Source organism: Triturus cristatus, chromosome 12, assembly GCF_964204655.1.
Source record: "Triturus cristatus chromosome 12, aTriCri1.1, whole genome shotgun sequence".
NCBI classification, from domain to species: domain Eukaryota; kingdom Metazoa; phylum Chordata; class Amphibia; order Caudata; family Salamandridae; genus Triturus; species Triturus cristatus.
This window is the reverse complement of record NC_140595.1, coordinates 252,276,329-252,297,983: the sequence shown is the minus strand read 5'-3', so window position 1 is coordinate 252,297,983 and position 21,655 is coordinate 252,276,329.

Sequence of the window (21,655 nt, the reverse complement as noted above, 5' to 3'; positions counted from 1 at the left end):
TTAAGGTCTTAACTCTTACTCTGGCCTAATAGCTAAGGTCGTAGACTCGTACTCTGGCCTAATGGTTAAGGTCTTAACTCTTACTGTGGCCTAATAGCTAAGGTCTTAACTCTTACTCTAGCCTAATAGCTAAGGTCTTAGACTCTTACTCTGGCCTAATAGCTAAGGTTTTAACTCTTACTATGGCCTAATAGCTACGGTCTTAGACTCGTACTCTGGCCTAATGGTTAAGGTCTTAACTCGTACTCTGGCCTAATGGTTAAGGTCTTAACTCTTACTCTGGCCTAATATCTAAGGTCTTAGACTAGTACTATGGCCTACAGGTTAAGGTCTTAACTCTTACTCTGGCCTACTGGTTTAAGTCTTACCTCTTACTCTGGCCTAATAGCTAAGGTCTTAGACTCGTACTATGGCCTAATGGTTATCGTCTTAACTCCTACTCTGGCCTAATAGCTAAGGTCTTAACTTTTAGTCTGGCCTAATAGCTAAGGTCTTAGACTTGTACTATGGCCTACAGGTTAAGGTCTTAACTCTTAGTCTGGCCTAATGGTTAAGGTCTTAACTCTTACTCTGGCCTAATAGCTAAGGTCTTAGACTCGTACTCTGGCCTAATAGCTAAGGTCTTAGACTTGTACTCTGGCCTAATAGCTAAGGTCTTAGACTCGTACTCTGGCCTAATGGTTAAGGTCTTAACTCTTACTCTGGCCTAATAGCTAAGGTCTTAACTCTTAGTCTGGCCTAATAGCTAAGGTCTTAGACTCGTACTCTGGCCTAATGGTTAAGGTCTTAACTCTTACTCTGGCCTAATAGCTAAGGTCTTAGACTCGTACTATGGCCTACTGGTTAAGGTCTTAACTCTTAGACTGGCCTAATGATTAAGGTCTTAACTCTTACTCTGGGCTAATAGCTAAGGTCTTAGACTCTTACTCTGGCCTAATAGTTAAGGTCTTAGACTCGTACTATGGCCTAATGGTTAAGGTCTTAACTCTTACTCTGGCCTACTGGTTAAGGTCTTAACTTTTACTCTGGCCTGCTGGTTAAGGTCTTAACTCTTACTCTGGTCTTAGACTTGTACTATGACCTACAGGTTAAGGTCTTAACTCTTACTCTGGCCTACTGGTTTAAGTCTTAACTCTTACTCTGGCCTAATAGCTAAGGTCTTCGACTCGTACTATGGCCTAATGGTTAAGGTCTTAACTCTTACTCTGGCCTAATAGCTAAGGTCTTAACTTTTAGTCTGGCTTAATAGCTAAGGTCTTAGACTCGTACTCTGGCCTAATGGTTAAGGTCTTAACTCTTAGTCTGGCCTAATAGCTAAGGTCTTAGACTCGTACTCTGCCCTAATGGTTAAGGTCTTAACTCTTACTCTGGCCTAATAGCTAAGGTCTTAGACTCGTGCTCTGGCCTAATGATTAAGGTTTTAACTCTTACTCTGCCCTACTGGTTAAGGTCTTAACTCTTACTCTGGCCTAATAGCTAAGGTCTTAGACTCGTACCCTGGCCTAATGGTTAAGGTCTTAACTCTTACTCTGGCCTAATAGCTAAGGTCTTAGAATCGTACTCTGGCCTAAAGGTTAAGGTTAACTCTTACTCTGGCCTAATAGCTAAGGTCTTAACTCTTACTCTGGCCTAATAGCTAAGGTCTTTGACTCGTACTCTGGCCTAATGGTTAAGGTCTTAACTCTTACTCTGGCCTATAAGCTAAGGTCTTAGACTCATACTCTGGCCTAATAGCTAAGGTCTTAGACTCGTACTCTGCCCTAATGGTTAAGGTCTTAACTCTTACTCTGGCCTACAGGTAAATGTCTTAACTCTTACTCTGGCCTACTGGTTAAGGTCTTAACTCTTACTCTGGCCTAATAGCTAAGGTCTTAGACTCATACTCCGGCCTACTGGTTAAGGTCTTAACTCTTACTCTGGCCTAATAGCTAAGGTCTTAACTCTTACTCTGGTCTAATAGCTAAGGTCTTAGACTCGTACTATGGCCTAATGGTTAAGGTCTTAACTCTTACTCTGGCCTAATAGCTAAGGTCTTAACTTTTACTTTGGCCTAATAGCTAAGGTCTTAGACTCTTACTCTGGCTTAATGGTTAAGGTCTTAACTCTTACTCTGGCCTAATATCTAAGGTCTTAACTCTTACTCTGGCCTAATAGCTAAGACCTTAGACTCGTACTCTGGCCTAAAGGTTAAGGTCTTAACACTTACTCTGGCCTAATAGCTAAGGTCTTAACTCTTACTCTGGCCTAATAGCTAAGGTCTTGGACTCGTACTCTGGCCTAATGGTTAAGGTCTTAACTCTTACTCTGGCCTAATAGCTAAGGTCTTAAATTCATACTCTGGCCTAATGGTTAAGGTCTCAACTCTTACTCTGGCCTAATAGCTAAGGTTTTTACTCTTACTCTGGCCTAATAGCTAAGGTCTTAGACTCGAACTCTGGCCTAATGGTTAAGGTCTTAACTCTTAGTCTGTCCTAATAGTTAAGGTCTTAACTCTTACTCTGGCCTATTAGCTAAGGTCTTAGACTCGTACTCTGGCCCAATGGTTAAGGTTTTAACTCTTACTCTGGCCTAATAGCTAAGGTCTTAGACTCGTACTCTGGCCTGATAGTTAAGGTCTTAGACTCGTACTCTGGCCTAATGGTTAAGGTCTTAACTCTTACTCTGGCCTTATAGCTAAGGTCGTAGACTCGTACTCTGGCCTAATGGTTAAGGTCTTAACTCTTACTCTGGCCTAATAGCTAAGGTCTTAGACTCATACTCTGGCATAATGGTTAAGGTTGTAACTCTTACTCTGGCCTACTGGTTAAGGTCTTAACCCTTACTCTGGCATAATAGCTAAGGTCTTAACTCTTACTCTGGCATAATAGCTAAGGTCTTAGACTCGTACTATGGCCTACAGGTTAAGGTCTTAACTCTTACTCTGGCCTACTGGTTAAGGTCTTAACTCTTACTCTGGCCTACTAGCTAAGGTCTTAGACTCATACTCTGGCCTAATGGTTAAGGTCTTAACTCTTACTCTGGCCTAATAGCTAAGGTCTTAACTCTTACTCTGGCCTAATGGTTAAAGTCTTAACTTTTACTCTGGCCTAATAGCTAAGGTCTTAGACTCTTACTCTGGCCTAATAGCTACGGTTTTAACACTTACTCTGGCCTAATAGCTAAGGTCTTAGACTCGTACTCTGGCCTAATGGTTAAGGTCTTAACTCGTACTCTGGCCTAATGGTTAAGGTCTTAACTCTTACTCTGGCCTAGTAGCTAAGGTCTTAGACTCGTACTATGGCCTACTGGTTAAGGTCTTAACTCTTAGTCTGGCCTTATGGTTAAGGTCTTAACTCTTACTCTGGGCTAATAGCTAAGGTCTTAGACTCTTACTCTGGCCTAATAGCTAAGGTCTTAACTCTTACTCTGGCCTAATAGCTAAGGTCTTAGACTCGTACTCTGGCCTAATGGTTAAGGTCTCAACTTTTACTCTGGCCTACTGGTTAAGGTCTTAACTCTTACTCTGGCCTACTGGTTAAGTTCTTAAGTCCTACTCTGGCCTAATAGCTAAGGTCTTAGGCTCGTACTCTGGCCTAATGGTTAAGGTTTTAACTCTTACTCTGGCCTACTGGTTAAGGTCTTAACTTTTACTCTGGCCTGCTGGTTAAGGTCTTAACTCTTACTCTGGCCTAATAGCTAAGGTCTTAGACTTGTACTATGGCCTACAGGTTAAGGTCTTAACTCTTACTCTGCCCTACTGGTTTAAGTCTTAACTCTTACTCTGGCCTAATAGCTAAGGTCTTAGACTCGTACTATGGCCTAATGGTTAAGGTCTTAACTCTTACTCTGGCCTACTGGTTAAGGTCTTAACTTTTACTCTGGCCTGCTGGTTAAGGTCTTAACTCTTACTCTGGCCTAATAGCTAAGGTCTTAGACTTGTACTATGGCCTACAGGTTAAGGTCTTAACTCTTACTCTGGCCTTCTGGGTTAAGTCTTAACTCTTACTCTGGCCTAATAGCTAAGGTCTTAGACTCGTACTATGGCCTAATGGTAAAGGTCTTAACTCTTACTCTGGCCTAATAGCTAAGGTCTTAACTTTTAGTCTGGCCTAATAGCTAAGGTCTTAGACTCGTACACTGGCCTAATGGTTAAGGTCTTAACTCTTAGTCTGGCCTAATAGCTAAGGTCTTAGACTTGTACTCTGGCCTACTGGTTAAGGTCTTAACTCTTACTCTGGTCTAATAGCTATGGTCTTAACCCTCACTCTGGCCTAATAGCTAAGGTCTTAGACTCGTACTCTGACCTAATGGTTAAGGTCTTAACTCTTACTCTGGCCTAATAGCTAAGTTCTGAGACTCATACTCTGGCCTAATAGCTAAGGTCTTAGACTCGTACTCTGACCTAATGAATAAGGTCTTAACTCTTACTCTGGCCTAATAGCTAAGGTCTTAGACTCGTGCTCTGGCCTAATGATTAAGGTTTTAACTCTTACTCTGCCCTACTGGTTAAGGTCTTAACTCTTACTCTGGCCTAATAGCTAAGGTCTTAGACTCTTACTCTGGCCTAATGGTTAAGGTCTTAACTCTTACTCTGGCCTAATAGCTAAGGTCTTAGAATCGTACTCTGGCCTAAAGGTTAAGGTCTTAACTCTTACTCTGGCCTAATAGCTAAGGTCTTAATTCTTACTCTGGCCTATTAGCTAAGGTCTTAGACTCATACTCTGGCCTAATGGTTAAGGTCTTAACTCTTACTCTGGCCTAATAGCTAAGTTCTTAGACTCATACTCTGGCCTAATAGCTAAGGTCTTAGACTCGTACTCTGGCCTAATGGTTAAGGTCTTAACTCTTACTCTGGCCTACAGGTAAAGGTCTTAACTCTTACTCTGGCCTACTGGTTAAGGTCTTAACTCTTACTCTGGCCTAATAGCTAAGGTCTTAGACTCGTACTCCGGCCTACTGGTTAAGGTCATAACTCTTAGTCTGGCCTTATGGTTAAGGTCTTAACTCTTACTCTGGGCTAATAGCTAAGGTCTTAGACTCTTACTCTGGCCTAATAGCTAAGGTCTTAACTCTTACTCTGGCCTAATAGCTAAGGTCTTAGACTCGTACTCTGGCCTAATGGTTAAGGTCTTAACTTTTACTCTGGCCTACTGGTTAAGGTCTTAAGTCTTCCTCTGGCCTAATAGCTAAGGTCTTAGGCTCGTTCTCTGGCCTAATGGTTAAGGTCTTAACTCTTACTCTGGCCTACTGGTTAAGGTCTTAACTTTTACTCTGGCCTGCTGGTTAAGGTCTTAACTCTTACTCTGGTCTTAGACTTGTACTATGACCTACAGGTTAAGGTCTTAACTCTTACTCTGGCCTACTGGTTTAAGTCTTAACTCTTACTCTGGCCTAATAGCTAAGGTCTTCGACTCGTACTATGGCCTAATGGTTAAGGTCTTAACTCTTACTCTGGCCTAATAGCTACGGTCTTAACTTTTAGTCTGGCTTAATAGCTAAGGTCTTAGACTCGTACTCTGGCCTAATGGTTAAGGTCTTAACTCTTAGTCTGGCCTAATAGCTAACGTCTTAGACTTGTACTCTGGCCTACTGGTTTAAGTCTTAACTCTTACTCTGGCCTAATGCTAAGGTCTTAGACTCGTACTATGGTCTAATGGTTAAGGTCTTAACTCTTACTCTGGCGTAATAGCTAAGGTCTTAACTCTTACTCTGGCCTAATAGCTAAGGTCTTAGACTCGTACTTTGCCCTAATGGTTAAGGTCTTAACTCTTACTCTGGCCTAATAGCTAAGGTCTTAGACTCGTGCTCTGACCTAATGATTAAGGTTTTAACTCTAACTCTGCCCTACTGGTTAAGGTCTTAACTCTTACTCTGGCCTAATCGCTAAGGTCTTAGACTCGTACTCTGGCCTAATGGTTAAGGTCTTAACTCTTACTCTGGCCTAATAGCTAAGGTCTTAGAATCGTACTCTGGCCTAAAGGTTAAGGTCTTAACTCTTACTCTGGCCTAATAGCTAAGGTCTTAATTCTTACTCTGGCCTAATAGCTAAGGTCTTAGACTCGTACTCTGGCCTAATGGTTAAGGTCTTAACTCTTACTCTGGCCTAATAGCTAAGGTCTTTGACTCATACTCTGGCCTAATGGTTAAGGTCTTAACTCTTACTCTGGCCTAATAGCTAAGGTCTTAGACTCATACTCTGGCCTAATAGCTGAGGTCTTAGACTCGTACTCTGGCCTAATGGTTAAGGTCTTAACTCTTACTCTGGCCTACAGGTAAAGGTCTTAACTCTTACTCTGGCCTACTGGTTAAGGTCTTAACTCTTACTCTGGCTTATAGCTAAGGTCTTAGACGCGTACTCCGGCCTACTGGTTAAGGTCTTAACTCTTATTCTGGCCTAATAGCTAAGGTCTTAACTCTTACTCTGGCCTAATAGCTAAGGTCTTAACTCTTACTCTGGCCTAATAGCTAAGGTCTTAGACTCGTACTATGGCCTAATGGTTAAGGTCTTAACTCTTACTCTGGCCTAATAGCTAAGGCCTTAGACTCGTACTCTGGCCTAAAGGTTAAGGTATAACTCTTACTCTGGCCTAATAGCTAAGGTCTTAACTCTTACTCTGGCCTAATAGCTAAGGTCTTAACTCTTACTCTGGCCTAATAGCTAAGGCCTTAGACTCGTACTCTGGCCTAAAGGTTAAGGTCTTAACTCTTACTCTGGCCTAATAGCTAAGGTCTTAACTCTTACTCTGGCCTAATAGCTAAGGTCTTAGACTCGTACTCTGGCCTAATGGTTAAGGTCTTAACTCTTACTCTGGCCTAATATCTAAGGTCTTGGACTCATACTATGGCCTAATGGTTAATGTCTTAACTCTTACTCTGGCCTAATCGCTAAGGTCTTAGACTCGTACTCTGGCCTAATGGTTAATGTCTTAACTCTTACTCTGGCCTAATAGCTAAGGTCTTAGACTCGTACTATGGCCTACTGGTTAAGGTCTTAACTCTTAGTCTGGCCTAATGGTTAAGGTCTTAACTCTTACTCTGGGCTAATAGCTAAGGTCTTAGACTCTTACTCTGGCCTAATAGCTAAGGTCTTAACTCTTACTCTGGCCTAATAGCTAAGGTCTTAGACTCGTACTCTGGCCTAATGGTTAAGGTCTTAACTTTTACTCTGGCCTACTGGTTAAGGTCTTAACTCTTACTCTGGCCTACTGGTTAAGGTCTTAACTCTTACTCTGGCCTAATAGCTAAGGTCTTCGGCTCGTACTCTGGCCTAATGGTTAAGGTCTTAACTCTTACTCTGGCCTACTGGTTAAGGTCTTAACCCTTACTCTGGCATAATAGCTAAGGTCTTAACTCTTACTCTGGCATAATAGCTAAGGTCTTAGACTCGTACTATGGCCTACAGGTTAAGGTCTTAACTCTTACTCTGGCCTAATAGCTAAGGTCTTATCTTTTAGTCTGGCCTAATAGCTAAGGTCTTAGACTCTTACTCTGGCCTAATAGCTAAGGTTTTAACTCTTACTCTGGCCTACTAGCTAAGGTCTTATCTTTTAGTCTGGCCTAATAGCTAAGGTCTTAAATCTTACTCTGACCTAATGGTTAAGGTCTTAACTCTTACTCTGGCCTACTGGTTAAGGTCTTTACTCTTACTCTGGCCTGCTGGTTAAGGTCTTAACTCTTACTCTGGCCTAATAGCTAAGGTCTCAGACTAGTACTATGGCCTACAGGTTAAGGTCTTAACTCTTACTCTGGACTACTGGTTAAAGTCTTAACTCTTACTCTGGCCTAATATCTAAGGTCTTAGACTCGTACTATGGCCTAATGGTTAATGTCTTAACTCTTACTCTGGCCTAATAGCTAAGGTCTTAACTTTTACTCTGGCCTAATCGCTAAGGTCTTAGACTCGTACTCTGGCCTAATGGTTAAAGTCTTAACTCTTACTCTGGCCTAATAGCTAAGGTCTTAGACTCGTACTATGGCCTACTGGTTAAGGTCTTAACTCTTAGTCTGGCCTAATGGTTAAGGTCTTAACTCTTACTCTGGGCTAATAGCTAAGGTCTTAGACTCTTACTCTGGCCTAATAGCTAAGGTCTTAACTCTTACTCTGGCCTAATAGCTAAGGTCTTAGACTCGTACTCTGGCCTAATGGTTAAGGTCTTAACTTTTACTCTGGCCTACTGGTTAAGGTCTTAACTCTTACTCTGGCCTACTGGTTAAGGTCTTAACTCTTACTCTGGCCTAATAGCTAAGGTCTTCGGCTCGTACTCTGGCCTAATGGTTAAGGTCTTAACTCTTACTCTGGCCTACTGGTTAAGGTCTTAACTCTTACTCTGGCCTACTGGTTAAGGTCTTAACTCTTACTCTGGCCTAATATCTAAGGTCTTAGACTAGTACTATGGCCTACAGGTTAAGGTCTTAACTCTTACTCTGGCCTACTGGTTTAAGTCTTACCTCTTACTCTGGCCTAATAGCTAAGGTCTTAGACTCGTACTATGGCCTAATGGTTATGGTCTTAACTCCTACTCTGGCCTAATAGCTAAGGTCTTAACTTTTAGTCTGGCCTAATAGCTAAGGTCTTAGACTTGTACTATGGCCTACAGGTTAAGGTCTTAACTCTTAGTCTGGCCTAATGGTTAAGGTCTTAACTCTTACTCTGGCCTAATAGCTAAGGTCTTAGACTCGTACTCTGGCCTAATAGCTAAGGTCTTAGACTTGTACTCTGGCCTAATAGCTAAGGTCTTAGACTCGTACTCTGGCCTAATGGTTAAGGTCTTAACTCTTACTCTGGCCTAATAGCTAAGGTCTTAACTCTTACTCTGGCCTAATAGCTAAGGTCTTAGACTCGTACTCTGGCCTAATGGTTAAGGTCTTAACTCTTACTCTGGCCTAATAGCTAAGGTCTTAGACTCGTACTATGGCCTACTGGTTAAGGTCTTAACTCTTAGACTGGCCTAATGATTAAGGTCTTAACTCTTACTCTGGGCTAATAGCTAAGGTCTTAGACTCTTACTCTGGCCTAATAGTTAAGGTCTTAGACTCGTACTATGGCCTAATGGTTAAGGTCTTAACTCTTACTCTGGCCTAATAGCTAAGGTCTTAACTCTTACTCTGGCCTAATAGCTAAGGTCTTAGACTCGTACTCTGCCCTAATGGTTAAGGTCTTAACTCTTACTCTGGCCTAATAGCTAAGGTCTTAGAATCGTACTCTGGCCTAAAGGTTAAGGTCTTAACTCTTACTCTGGCCTAATAGCTAAGGTCTTAACTCTTACTCTGGCCTAATAGCTAAGGTCTTTGACTCGTACTCTGGCCTAATGGTTAAGGTCTTAACTCTTACTCTGGCCTATAAGCTAAGGTCTTAGACTCATACTCTGGCCTAATAGCTAAGGTCTTAGACTCGTACTCTGCCCTAATGGTTAAGGTCTTAACTCTTACTCTGGCCTACTGGTTAAGGTCTTAACTCTTACTCTGGCCTAATAGCTAAGGTCTTAGACTCATACTCCGGCCTACTGGTGAAGGTCTTAACTCTTACTCTGGCCTAATAGCTAAGGTCTTAACTCTTACTCTGGTCTAATAGCTAAGGTCTTAGACTCGTACTATGGCCTAATGGTTAAGGTCTTAACTCTTACTCTGGCCTAATAGCTAAGGTCTTAACTTTTACTTTGGCCTAATAGCTAAGGTCTTAGACTCTTACTCTGGCCTAATGGTTAAGGTCTTAACTCTTACTCTGGCCTAATAGCTAAGGTCTTAGACTCGTACTCTGGCCTAATGGTTAAGATATTAACTCCTACTCTGGCCTACCTGTTAAGGTCTTAACACTTACTCTGAACTAATAGCTAAGGTCTTAGACTCGTACTCTGGCTTAATGGTTAAGGTCTTAACTCTTACTCTGGCCTAATATCTAAGGTCTTAACTCTTACTCTGGCCTAATAGCTAAGACCTTAGACTCGTACTCTGGCCTAAAGGTTAAGGTCTTAACACTTACTCTGGCCTAATAGCTAAGGTCTTAACTCTTACTCTGGCCTAATAGCTAAGGTCTTGGACTCGTACTCTGGCCTAATGGTTAAGGTCTTAACTCTTACTCTGGCCTAATAGCTAAGGTCTTAAATTCATACTCTGGCCTAATGGTTAAGGTCTCAACTCTTACTCTGGCCTAATAGCTAAGGTTTTTACTCTTACTCTGGCCTAATAGCTAATGTCTTAGACTCGTACTCTGGCCTAATGGTTAAGGTCTTAACTCTTAGTCTGTCCTAATAGTTAAGGTCTTAACTCTTACTCTGGCCTATTAGCTAAGGTCTTAGACTCGTACTCTGGCCTGATAGCTAAGGTCTTAGACTCGTACTCTGGCCTAATGGTTAAGGTCTTAACTCTTACTCTGGCCTTATAGCTAAGGTCGTAGACTCGTACTCTGGCCTAATGGTTAAGGTCTTAACTCTTACTCTGGCCTAATAGCTAAGGTCTTAGACTCATACTCTGGCATAATGGTTAAGGTCGTAACTCTTACTCTGGCCTACTGGTTAAGGTCTTAACCCTTACTCTGGCATAATAGCTAAGGTCTTAACTCTTACTCTGGCATAATAGCTAAGGTCTTAGACTCGTACTATGGCCTACAGCTTAAGGTCTTAACTCTTACTCTGGCCTACTGGTTAAGGTCTTAACTCTTACTCTGGCCTACTAGCTAAGGTCTTAGACTCATACTCTGGCCTAATGGTTAAGGTCTTAACTCTTACTCTGGCCTAATAGCTAAGGTCTTAACTCTTACTCTGGCCTAATGGTTAAGGTCTTAACTTTTACTCTGGCCTAATAGCTAAAGTCTTAGACTCTTACTCTGGCCTAATAGCTAAGGTTTTAACTCTTACACTGGCCTAATAGCTAAGGTTTTAGACTCGTACTCTGGCCTAATGGTTAAGGTCTTAACTCGTACTCTGGCCTAATGGTTAAGGTCTTAACTCTTACTCTGGCCTAATACCTAAGGTCTTAGACTCGTACTATGGCCTACTGGTTAAGGTCTTAACTCTTAGTCTGGCCTTATGGTTAAGGTCTTAACTCTTACTCTGGGCTAATAGCTAAGGTCTTAGACTCTTACTCTGGCCTAATAGCTAAGGTCTTAACTCTTACTCTGGCCTAATAGCTAAGGTCTTAGACTCGTACTCTGGCCTAATGGTTAAGGTCTCAACTTTTACTCTGGCCTACTGGTTAAGGTCTTAACTCTTACTCTGGCCTACTGGTTAAGTTCTTAAGTCTTACTCTGGCCTAATAGCTAAGGTCTTAGGCTCGTACTCTGGCCTAATGGTTAAGGTTTTAACTCTTACTCTGGCCTACTGGTTAAGGTCTTAACTTTTACTCTGGCCTGCTGGTTAAGGTCTTAACTCTTACTCTGGCCTAATAGCTAAGGTCTTAGACTTGTACTATGGCCTACAGGTTAAGGTCTTAACTCTTACTCTGCCCTACTGGTTTAAGTCTTAACTCTTACTCTGGCCTAATAGCTAAGGTCTTAGACTCGTACTATGGCCTAATGGTTAAGGTCTTAACTCTTACTCTGGCCTACTGGTTAAGGTCTTAACTCTTACTCTGGCCTAATAGCTAAGGTCTTAGGCTCGTACTCTAGCCTAATGGTTAAGGTCTTAACTCTTACTCTGGCCTACTGGTTAAGGTCTTAACTTTTACTCTGGCCTGCTGGTTAAGGTCTTAACTCTTACTCTGGCCTAATAGCTAAGGTCTTAGACTTGTACTATGGCCTACAGGTTAAGGTCTTAACTCTTACTCTGGCCTTCTGGGTTAAGTCTTAACTCTTACTCTGGCCTAATAGCTAAGGTCTTAGACTCGTACTATGGCCTAATGGTAAAGGTCTTAACTCTTACTCTGGCCTAATAGCTAAGGTCTTAACTTTTAGTCTGGCCTAATAGCTAAGGTCTTAGACTCGTACACTGGCCTAATGGTTAAGGTCTTAACTCTTAGTCTGGCCTAATAGCTAAGGTCTTAGACTTGTACTCTGGCCTACTGGTTAAGGTCTTAACTCTTACTCTGGTCTAATAGCTATGGTCTTAACCCTTACTCTGGCCTAATAGCTAAGGTCTTAGACTCGTACTCTGACCTAATGAATAAGGTCTTCACTCTTACTCTGGCCTAATAGCTAAGGTCTTAGACTCGTGCTCTGGCCTAATGATTAAGGTTTTAACTCTTACTCTGCCCTACTGGTTAAGGTCTTAACTCTTACTCTGGCCTAATAGCTAAGGTCTTAGACTCTTACTCTGGCCTAATGGTTAAGGTCTTAACTCTTACTCTGGCCTAATAGCTAAGGTCTTAGAATCGTACTCTGGCCTAAAGGTTAAGGTCTTAACTCTTACTCTGGCCTAATAGCTAAGGTCTTAATTCTTACTCTGGCCTATTAGCTAAGGTCTTAGACTCGTACTCTGGCCTAATGGTTAAGGTCTTAACTCTTACTCTGGCCTAATAGCTAAGTTCTTAGACTCATAGTCTGGCCTAATAGCTAAGGTCTTAGACTCGTACTCTGGCTTAATGGTTAAGGTCTTAACTCTTACTCTGGCCTACAGGTAAAGGTCTTAACTCTTACTCTGGCCTACTGGTTAAGGTCTTAACTCTTACTCTGGGCTAATAGCTAAGGTCTTAGACTCGTACTCCGGCCTAATAGCTAAGGTCTTAACTCTTACTCTGGCCTAATAGCTAAGGTCTTAGACTCGTACTCTGGCCTAATGGTTAAGGTCTTAACTTTTACTCTGGCCTACTGGTTAAGGTCTTAAGTCTTCCTCTGGCCTAATAGCTAAGGTCTTAGGCTCGTACTCTGGCCTAATGGTTAAGGTCTTAACTCTTACTCTGGCCTACTGGTTAAGGTCTTAACTTTTACTCTGGCCTGCTGGTTAAGGTCTTAACTCTTACTCTGGTCTTAGACTTGTACTATGACCTACAGGTTAAGGTCTTAACTCTTACTCTGGCCTACTGGTTTAAGTCTTAACTCTTACTCTGGCCTAATAGCTAAGGTCTTCGACTCGTACTATGGCCTAATGGTTAAGGTCTTAACTCTTACTCTGGCCTAATAGCTAAGGTCTTAACTTTTAGTCTGGCTTAATAGCTAAGGTCTTAGACTCGTACTCTGGCCTAATGGTTAAGGTCTTAACTCTTAGTCTGGCCTAATAGCTAATGTCTTAGACTTGTACTCTGGCCTACTGGTTTAAGTCTTAACTCTTACTCTGGCCTAATAGCTAAGGTCTTAGACTCGTACTATGGTCTAATGGTTAAGGTCTTAACTCTTACTCTGGCCTAATAGCTAAGGTCTTAACTCTTACTCTGGCCTAATAGCTAAGGTCTTAGACTCGTACTTTGCCCTAATGGTTAAGGTCTTAACTCTTACTCTGGCCTAATAGCTAAGGTCTTAGACTCGTGCTCTGACCTAATGATTAAGGTTTTAACTCTAACTCTGCCCTACTGGTTAAGGTCTTAACTCTTACTCTGGCCTAATCGCTAAGGTCTTAGACTCGTACTCTGGCCTAATGGTTAAGGTCTTAACTCTTACTCTGGCCTAATAGCTAAGGTCTTAGAATCGTACTCTGGCCTAAAGGTTAAGGTCTTAACTCTTACTCTGGCCTAATAGCTAAGGTCTTAATTCTTACTCTGGCCTAATAGCTAAGGTCTTAGACTCGTACTCTGGCCTAATGGTTAAGGTCTTAACTCTTACTCTGGCCTAATAGCTAAGGTCTTAACTCTTACTCTGGCCTAATAGCTAAGGTCTTTGACTCATACTCTGGCCTAATGGTTAAGGTCTTAACTCTTACTCTGGCCTAATAGCTAAGGTCTTAGACTCATACTCTGGCCTAATAGCTAAGGTCTTAGACTCGTACTCTGGCCTAATGGTTAAGGTCTTAACTCTTACTCTGGCCTACAGGTAAAGGTCTTAACTCTTACTCTGGCCTACTGGTTAAGGTCTTAACTCTTACTCTGGCCTAATAGCTAAGGTCTTAGACGCGTACTCCGGCCTACTGGTTAAGGTCTTAACTCTTATTCTGGCCTAATAGCTAAGGTCTTAACTCTTACTCTGGCCTAATAGCTAAGGTCTTAACTCTTACTCTGGCCAAATAGCTAAGGTCTTAGACTCGTACTATGGCCTAATGGTTAAGGTCTTAACTCTTACTCTGGCCTAATAGCTAAGGTCTTAAATTCATAGTCTGGCCTAATGGTTAAGGTCTTAACTCTTACTCTGGCCTACTGGTTAAGGTCTTAACTCTTACTCTGGCCTAATAGCTAAGGTCTTAGACTCGTACTCCGGCCTAATGGTTAAGGTCTTAACTCTTACACTGGCCTAATAGCTAAGGTCTTAGACTCATACTCTGGCCTAATAGCTAAGGTCTTAAACTCGTACTCTGCCCTAATGGTTAAGGTCTTAACTCTTACTCTGGCCTAATAGCTAAGTTCTTAACTTTTACTTTGGCCTAATAGCTAAGGTCTTAGACTCTTACTCTGGCCTAATGGTTAAGGTCTTAACTCTTACTCTGGCCTACCGGTTAAGGTCTTAAGTCTTACTCTGGCCTAATAGCTAAGGTCTTAGGCTCGTACTCTGGCCTAATGGTTAAGGTTTTAACTCTTACTCTGGCCTACTGGTTAAGGTCTTAACTTCTACTCTGGCCTGCTGGTTAAGGTCTTAACTCTTACTCTGGCCTAATAGCTAAGGTCTTAGACTTGTACTATGGCCTACAGGTTAAGGTCTTAACTCTTACTCTGCCCTACTGGTTTAAGTCTTAACTCTTACTCTGGCCTAATAGCTAAGGTCTTAAACTCGTACTATGGCCTAATGGTTAAGGTCTTAACTCTTACTCTGGCCTACTGGTTAAGGTCTTAACTCTTACTCTGGCCTAATAGCTAAGGTCTTAGGCTCGTACTCTAGCCTAATGGTTAAGGTCTTAACTCTTACTCTGGCCTACTGGTTAAGGTCTTAACTTTTACTCTGGCCTGCTGGTTAAGGTCTTAACTCTTACTCTGGCCTAATAGCTAAGGTCTTAGACTTGTACTATGGCCTACAGGTTAAGGTCTTAACTCTTACTCTGGCCTTCTGGGTTAAGTCTTAACTCTTACTCTGGCCTAATAGCTAAGGTCTTAGACTCGTACTATGGCCTAATGGTAAAGGTCTTAACTCTTTCTCTGGCCTAATAGCTAAGGTCTTAACTTTTAGTCTGGCCTAATAGCTAAGGTCTTAGACTCGTACACTGGCCTAATGGTTAAGGTCTTAACTCTTAGTCTGGCCTAATAGCTAAGGTCTTAGACTTGTACTCTGGCCTACTGGTTAAGATCTTAACTCTTACTCTGGTCTAATAGCTATGGTCTTAACCCTTACTCTGGCCTAATAGCTAAGGTCTTAGACTTGTACTATGGCCTAATGGTTAAGGTCTTAACTCTTACTCTGGCCTAATAGCTAAGGTCGTAACTCTTACTCTGGCCTAATAGCTAAGGTCTTAGACTCGTACTCTGACCTAATGGTTAAGGTCTTAACTCTTACTCTGGCCTAATAGCTAAGGTCTTAGACTCGTGCTCTGGCCTAATGATTAAGGTTTTAACTCTTACTCTGCCCTACTGGTTAAGGTCTTAACTCTTACTCTGGCCTAATAGCTAAGGTCTTAGACTCTTACTCTGGCCTAATGGTTAAGGTCTTAACTCTTACTCTGGCCTAATAGCTAAGGTCTTAGAATCGTACTCTGGCCTAAAGGTTAAGGTCTTAACTCTTACTCTGGCCTAATAGCTAAGGTCTTAATTCTTACTCTGGCCTATTAGCTAAGGTCTTAGACTCGTACTCTGGCCTAATGGTTAAGGTCTTAACTCTTACTCTGGCCTAATAGCTAAGGTCTTAACTCTTACTCTGGCCTAATAGCTAAGGTGTTTGACTCATACTCTGGCCTAATGGTTAAGGTCTTAACTCTTACTCTGGCCTAATAGCTAAGTTCTTAGACTCATACTCTGGCCTAATAGTTAAGGTCTTAGACTCGTACTCTGGCCTAATGGTTAAGGTCTTAACTCTTACTCTGGCCTACAGGTAAAGGTCTTAACTCTTACTCTGGCCTACTGGTTAAGGTCTTAACTCTTACTCTGGCCTAATAGCTAAGGTCTTAGACTCGTACTCCGGCCTACTGGTTAAGGTCATAACTCTTAGTCTGGCCTTATGGTTAAAGTCTTAACTCTTACTCTGGGCTAATAGCTAAGGTCTTAGACTCTTGCTCTGGCCTAATAGCTAAGGTCTTAACTCTTACTCTGGCCTAATAGCTAAGGTCTTAGACTTGTACTCTGGCCTAATGGTTAAGGTCTTAACTTTTACTCTGGCCTACTGGTTAAGGTCTTAAGTCTTACTCTGGCCTAATAGCTAAGGACTTAGGCTCGTACTCTGGCCTAATGGTTAAGGTCTTAACTCTTACTCTGGCCTACTGGTTAAGGTCTTAACTTTTACTCTGGCCTGCTGGTTAAGGTCTTAACTCTTACTCTGGCCTAATAGCTAAGGTCTTAGACTTGTACTATGACCTACAGGTTAAGGTCTTAACTCTTACTCTGGCCTACTGGTTTAAGTCTTAACTCTTACTCTGGCCTAATAGCTAAGGTCTTAGACTCGTACTATGGTCTAATGGTTAAGGTCTTAACTCTTACTCTGGCCTAATAGCTAAGGTCTTAACTCTTACTCTGGCCTAATAGCTAAGGTCTTAGACTCGTACTTTGCCCTAATGGTTAAGGTCTTAACTCTTACTCTGGCCTAATAGCTAAGGTCTTAGACTCGTGCTCTGACCTAATGATTAAGGTTTTAACTCTAACTCTGCCCTACTGGTTAAGGTCTTAACTCTTACTCTGGCCTAATCGCTAAGGTCTTAGACTCTTACTCTGGCCTAATGGTTAAGGTCTTAACTCTTACTCTGGCCTAATAGCTAAGGTCTTAGAATCGTACTCTGGCCTAAAGGTTAAGGTCTTAACTCTTACTCTGGCCTAATAGCTAAGGTCTTAATTCTTACTCTGGCCTAATAGCTAAGGTCTTAGACTCGTACTCTGGCCTAATGGTTAAGGTCTTAACTCTTACTCTGGCCTAATAGCTAAGGTCTTAACTCTTACTCTGGCCTAATAGCTAAGGTCTTTGACTCATACTCTGGCCTAATGGTTAAGGTCCTAACTCTTACTCTGGCCTAATAGCTAAGGTCTTAGACTCATACTCTGGCCTAATAGCTAAGGTCTTAGACTCGTACTCTGGCCTAATGGTTAAGGTCTTAACTCTTACTCTGGCCTACAGGTAAAGGTCTTAACTCTTACTCTGGCCTGATAGCTAAGGTCTTAGACGCGTACTCCGGCCTACTGGTTAAGGTCTTAACTCTTATTCTGGCCTAATAGCTAAGGTCTTAACTCTTACTCTGGCCTAATAGCTAAGGTCTTAACTCTTACTCTGGCCTAATAGCTAAGGTCTTAGACTCGTACTATGGCCTAATGGTTAAGGTCTTAACTCTTACTTTGGCCTAATAGCTAAGGCCTTAGACTCGTACTCTGGCCTAAAGGTTAAGGTATAACTCTTACTCTGGCCTAATAGCTAAGGTCTTAACTCTTACTCTGGCCTAATAGCTAAGGTCTTAACTCTTACTCTGGCCTAATAGCTAAGGCCTTAGACTCGTACTCTGGCCTAAAGGTTAAGGTCTTAACTCTTACTCTGGCCTAATAGCTAAGGTCTTAACTCTTACTCTGGCCTAATAGCTAAGGTCTTAGACTCGTACTCTGGCCTAATGGTTAAGGTCTTAACTCTTACTCTGGCCTAATAGCTAAGGTCTTAAATTCATAGTCTGGCCTAATGGTTAAGGTCTTAACTCTTACTCTGGCCTACTGGTTAAGGTCTTAACTCTTACTCTGGCCTAATAGCTAAGGTCTTAGACTCGTACTCTGGCCTAATGGTTAACTCTTACTCTGGCCTATTAGCTAAGGTCTTAGACTCGTACTCTGGCCTAATGGTTAAGGTTTTAACTCTTACTCTGGCCTAATAGCTAAGGTCTTAGACTCGTACTCTGGCCTGATAGCTAATGTCTTAGACTCGTACTCTGGCCTAATGGTTAAGGTCTTAACTCTTACTCTGGCCTAATAGCTAAGGTCGTAGACTCGTACTCTGGCCTAATGGTTAAGGTCTTAACTCTTACCCTGGCCTAATAGCTAAGGTCTTAGACTCATACTCTGGCATAATGGTTAAGGTCGTAACTCTTACTCTGGCCTACTGGTTAAGGTCTTAACCCTTACTCTGGCATAATAGCTAAGGTCTTAACTCTTACTCTGGCATAATAGCTAAGGTCTTAGACTCGTACTATGGCCTACAGGTTAAGGTCTTAACTCTTACTCTGGCCTACTGGTTAAGGTCTTAACTCTTACTCTGGCCTACTAGCTAAGGTCTTAGACTCATACTCTGGCCTAATGGTTAAGGTCTTAACTCTTACTCTGGCCTAATAGCTAAGGTCTTAACTCTTACTCTGGCCTAATGGTTAAGGTCTTAACTTTTACTCTGGCCTAATAGCTAAGGTCTTAGACTCTTACTCTGGCCTAATAGCTAAGGTTTTAACTCTTACTCTGGCCTAATAGCTAAGGTCTTAGACTCGTACTCTGGCCTAATGGTTAAGGTCTTAACTCGTACTCTGGCCTAATGGTTAAGGTCTTAACTCTTACTCTGGCCTAATAGCTAAGGTCTTAGACTCGTACTATGGCCTAATGGTTAAGGTCTTAACTCTTACTCTGGCCTAATAGCTAAGGCCTTAGACTCGTACTCTGGCCTAAAGGTTAAGGTATAACTCTTACTCTGGCCTAATAGCTAAGGTCTTAACTCTTACTCTGGCCTAATAGCTAAGGTCTTAACTCTTACTCTGGCCTAATAGCTAAGGCCTTAGACTCGTACTCTGGCCTAAAGGTTAAGGTCTTAACTCTTACTCTGGCCTAATAGCTAAGGTCTTAACTCTTACTCTGGCCTAATAGCTAAGGTCTTAGACTCGTACTCTGGCCTAATGGTTAAGGTCTTAACTCTTACTCTGGCCTAATAGCTAAGGTCTTAAATTCATAGTCTGGCCTAATGGTTAAGGTCTTAACTCTTACTCTGGCCTACTGGTTAAGGTCTTAACTCTTACTCTGGCCTAATAGCTAAGGTCTTAGACTCGTACTCTGGCCTAATGGTTAACTCTTACTCTGGCCTATTAGCTAAGGTCTTAGACTCGTACTCTGGCCTAATGGTTAAGGTTTTAACTCTTACTCTGGCCTAATAGCTAAGGTCTTAGACTCGTACTCTGGCCTGATAGCTAATGTCTTAGACTCGTACTCTGGCCTAATGGTTAAGGTCTTAACTCTTACTCTGGCCTAATAGCTAAGGTCGTAGACTCGTACTCTGGCCTAATGGTTAAGGTCTTAACTCTTACCCTGGCCTAATAGCTAAGGTCTTAGACTCATACTCTGGCATAATGGTTAAGGTCGTAACTCTTACTCTGGCCTACTGGTTAAGGTCTTAACCCTTACTCTGGCATAATAGCTAAGGTCTTAACTCTTACTCTGGCATAATAGCTAAGGTCTTAGACTCGTACTATGGCCTACAGGTTAAGGTCTTAACTCTTACTCTGGCCTACTGGTTAAGGTCTTAACTCTTACTCTGGCCTACTAGCTAAGGTCTTAGACTCATACTCTGGCCTAATGGTTAAGGTCTTAACTCTTACTCTGGCCTAATAGCTAAGGTCTTAACTCTTACTCTGGCCTAATGGTTAAGGTCTTAACTTTTACTCTGGCCTAATAGCTAAGGTCTTAGACTCTTACTCTGGCCTAATAGCTAAGGTTTTAACTCTTACTCTGGCCTAATAGCTAAGGTCGTAGACTCGTACTCTGGCCTAATGGTTAAGGTCTTAACTCTTACCCTGGCCTAATAGCTAAGGTCTTAGACTCATACTCTGGCATAATGGTTAAGGTCGTAACTCTTACTCTGGCCTACTGGTTAAGGTCTTAACCCTTACTCTGGCATAATAGCTAAGGTCTTAACTCTTACTCTGGCATAATAGCTAAGGTCTTAGACTCGTACTATGGCCTACAGGTTAAGGTCTTAACTCTTACTCTGGCCTACTGGTTAAGGTCTTAACTCTTACTCTGGCCTACTAGCTAAGGTCTTAGACTCATACTCTGGCCTAATGGTTAAGGTCTTAACTCTTACTCTGGCCTAATAGCTAAGGTCTTAACTCGTACTCTGGCCTAATGGTTAAGGTCTTAACTCGTACTCTGGCCTAATGGTTAAGGTCTTAACTCTTACTCTGGCCTAATAGCTAAGGTCTTAGACTCGTACTATGGCCTACTGGTTAAGGTCTTAACTCTTAGTCTGGCCTTATGGTTAAGGTCTTAACTCTTACTCTGGGCTAATAGCTAAGGTCTTAGACTCTTACTCTGGCCTAATAGCTAAGGTCTTAACTCTTACTCTGGCCTACTGGTTAATGTCTTAAGTCTTTCTCTGGCCTAATAGCTAAGGTCTTAGGCTCGTACTCTGGCCTAATGGTTAAGGTTTTAACTCTTACTCTGGCCTACTGGTTAAGGTCTTAACTTTTACTCTGGCCTGCTGGTTAAGGTCTTAACTCTTACTCTGGCCTAATAGCTAAGGTCTTAGACTTGTACTATGGCCTACAGGTTAAGGTCTTAACTCTTACTCTGCCCTACTGGTTTAAGTCTTAACTCTTACTCTGGCCTAATAGCTAAGGTCTTAGACTCGTACTATGGCCTAATGGTTAAGGTCTTAACTCTTACTCTGGCCTACTGGTTAAGGTCTTAACTCTTACTCTGGCCTAATAGCTAAGGTCTTAGGCTCGAGCTCTAGCCTAATGGTTAAGGTCTTAACTCTTACTCTGGCCTACTGGTTAAGGTCTTAACTTTTACTCTGGCCTGCTGGTTATGGTCTTAACTCTTACTCTGGCCTAATAGCTAATGTCTTAGACTTGTACTATGGCCTACAGGTTAAGGTCTTAACTCTTACTCTGGCCTTCTGGGTTAAGTCTTAACTCTTACTCTGGCCTAATAGCTAAGGTCTTAGACTCGTACTATGGCCTAATGGTAAAGGTTTTAACTCTTACTCTGGCCTAATAGCTAAGGTCTTAACTTTTAGTCTGGCCTAATAGCTAAGGTCTTAGACTCGTACACTGGCCTAATGGTTAAGGTCTTAACTCTTAGTCTGGCCTAATAGCTAAGGTCTTAGACTTGTACTCTGGCCTACTGGTTAAGGTCTTAACTCTTACTCTGGTCTAATAGCTATGGTCTTAACCCTTACTCTGGCCTAATAGCTAAGGTCTTAGACTTGTACTATGGCCTAATGGTTAAGGTCTTAACTCTTACTCTGGCCTAATAGCTAAGGTCTTAACTCTTACTCTGGCCTAATAGCTAAGGTCTTAGACTCGTACTCTGACCTAATGGTTAAGGTTTTAACTCTTACTCTGCCCTACTGGTTAAGGTCTTAACTCTTACTCTGGCCTAATAGCTAAGGTCTTAGACTCTTACTCTGGCCTAATGGTTAAGGTCTTAACTCTTACTCTGGCCTAATAGCTAAGGTCTTAGAATCGTACTCTGGCCTAAAGGTTAAGGTCTTAACTCTTACTCTGGCCTAATAGCTAAGGTCTTATTTCTTACTCTGGCATATTGGCTAAGGTCTTAGACTTGTACTCTGGCCTAATGG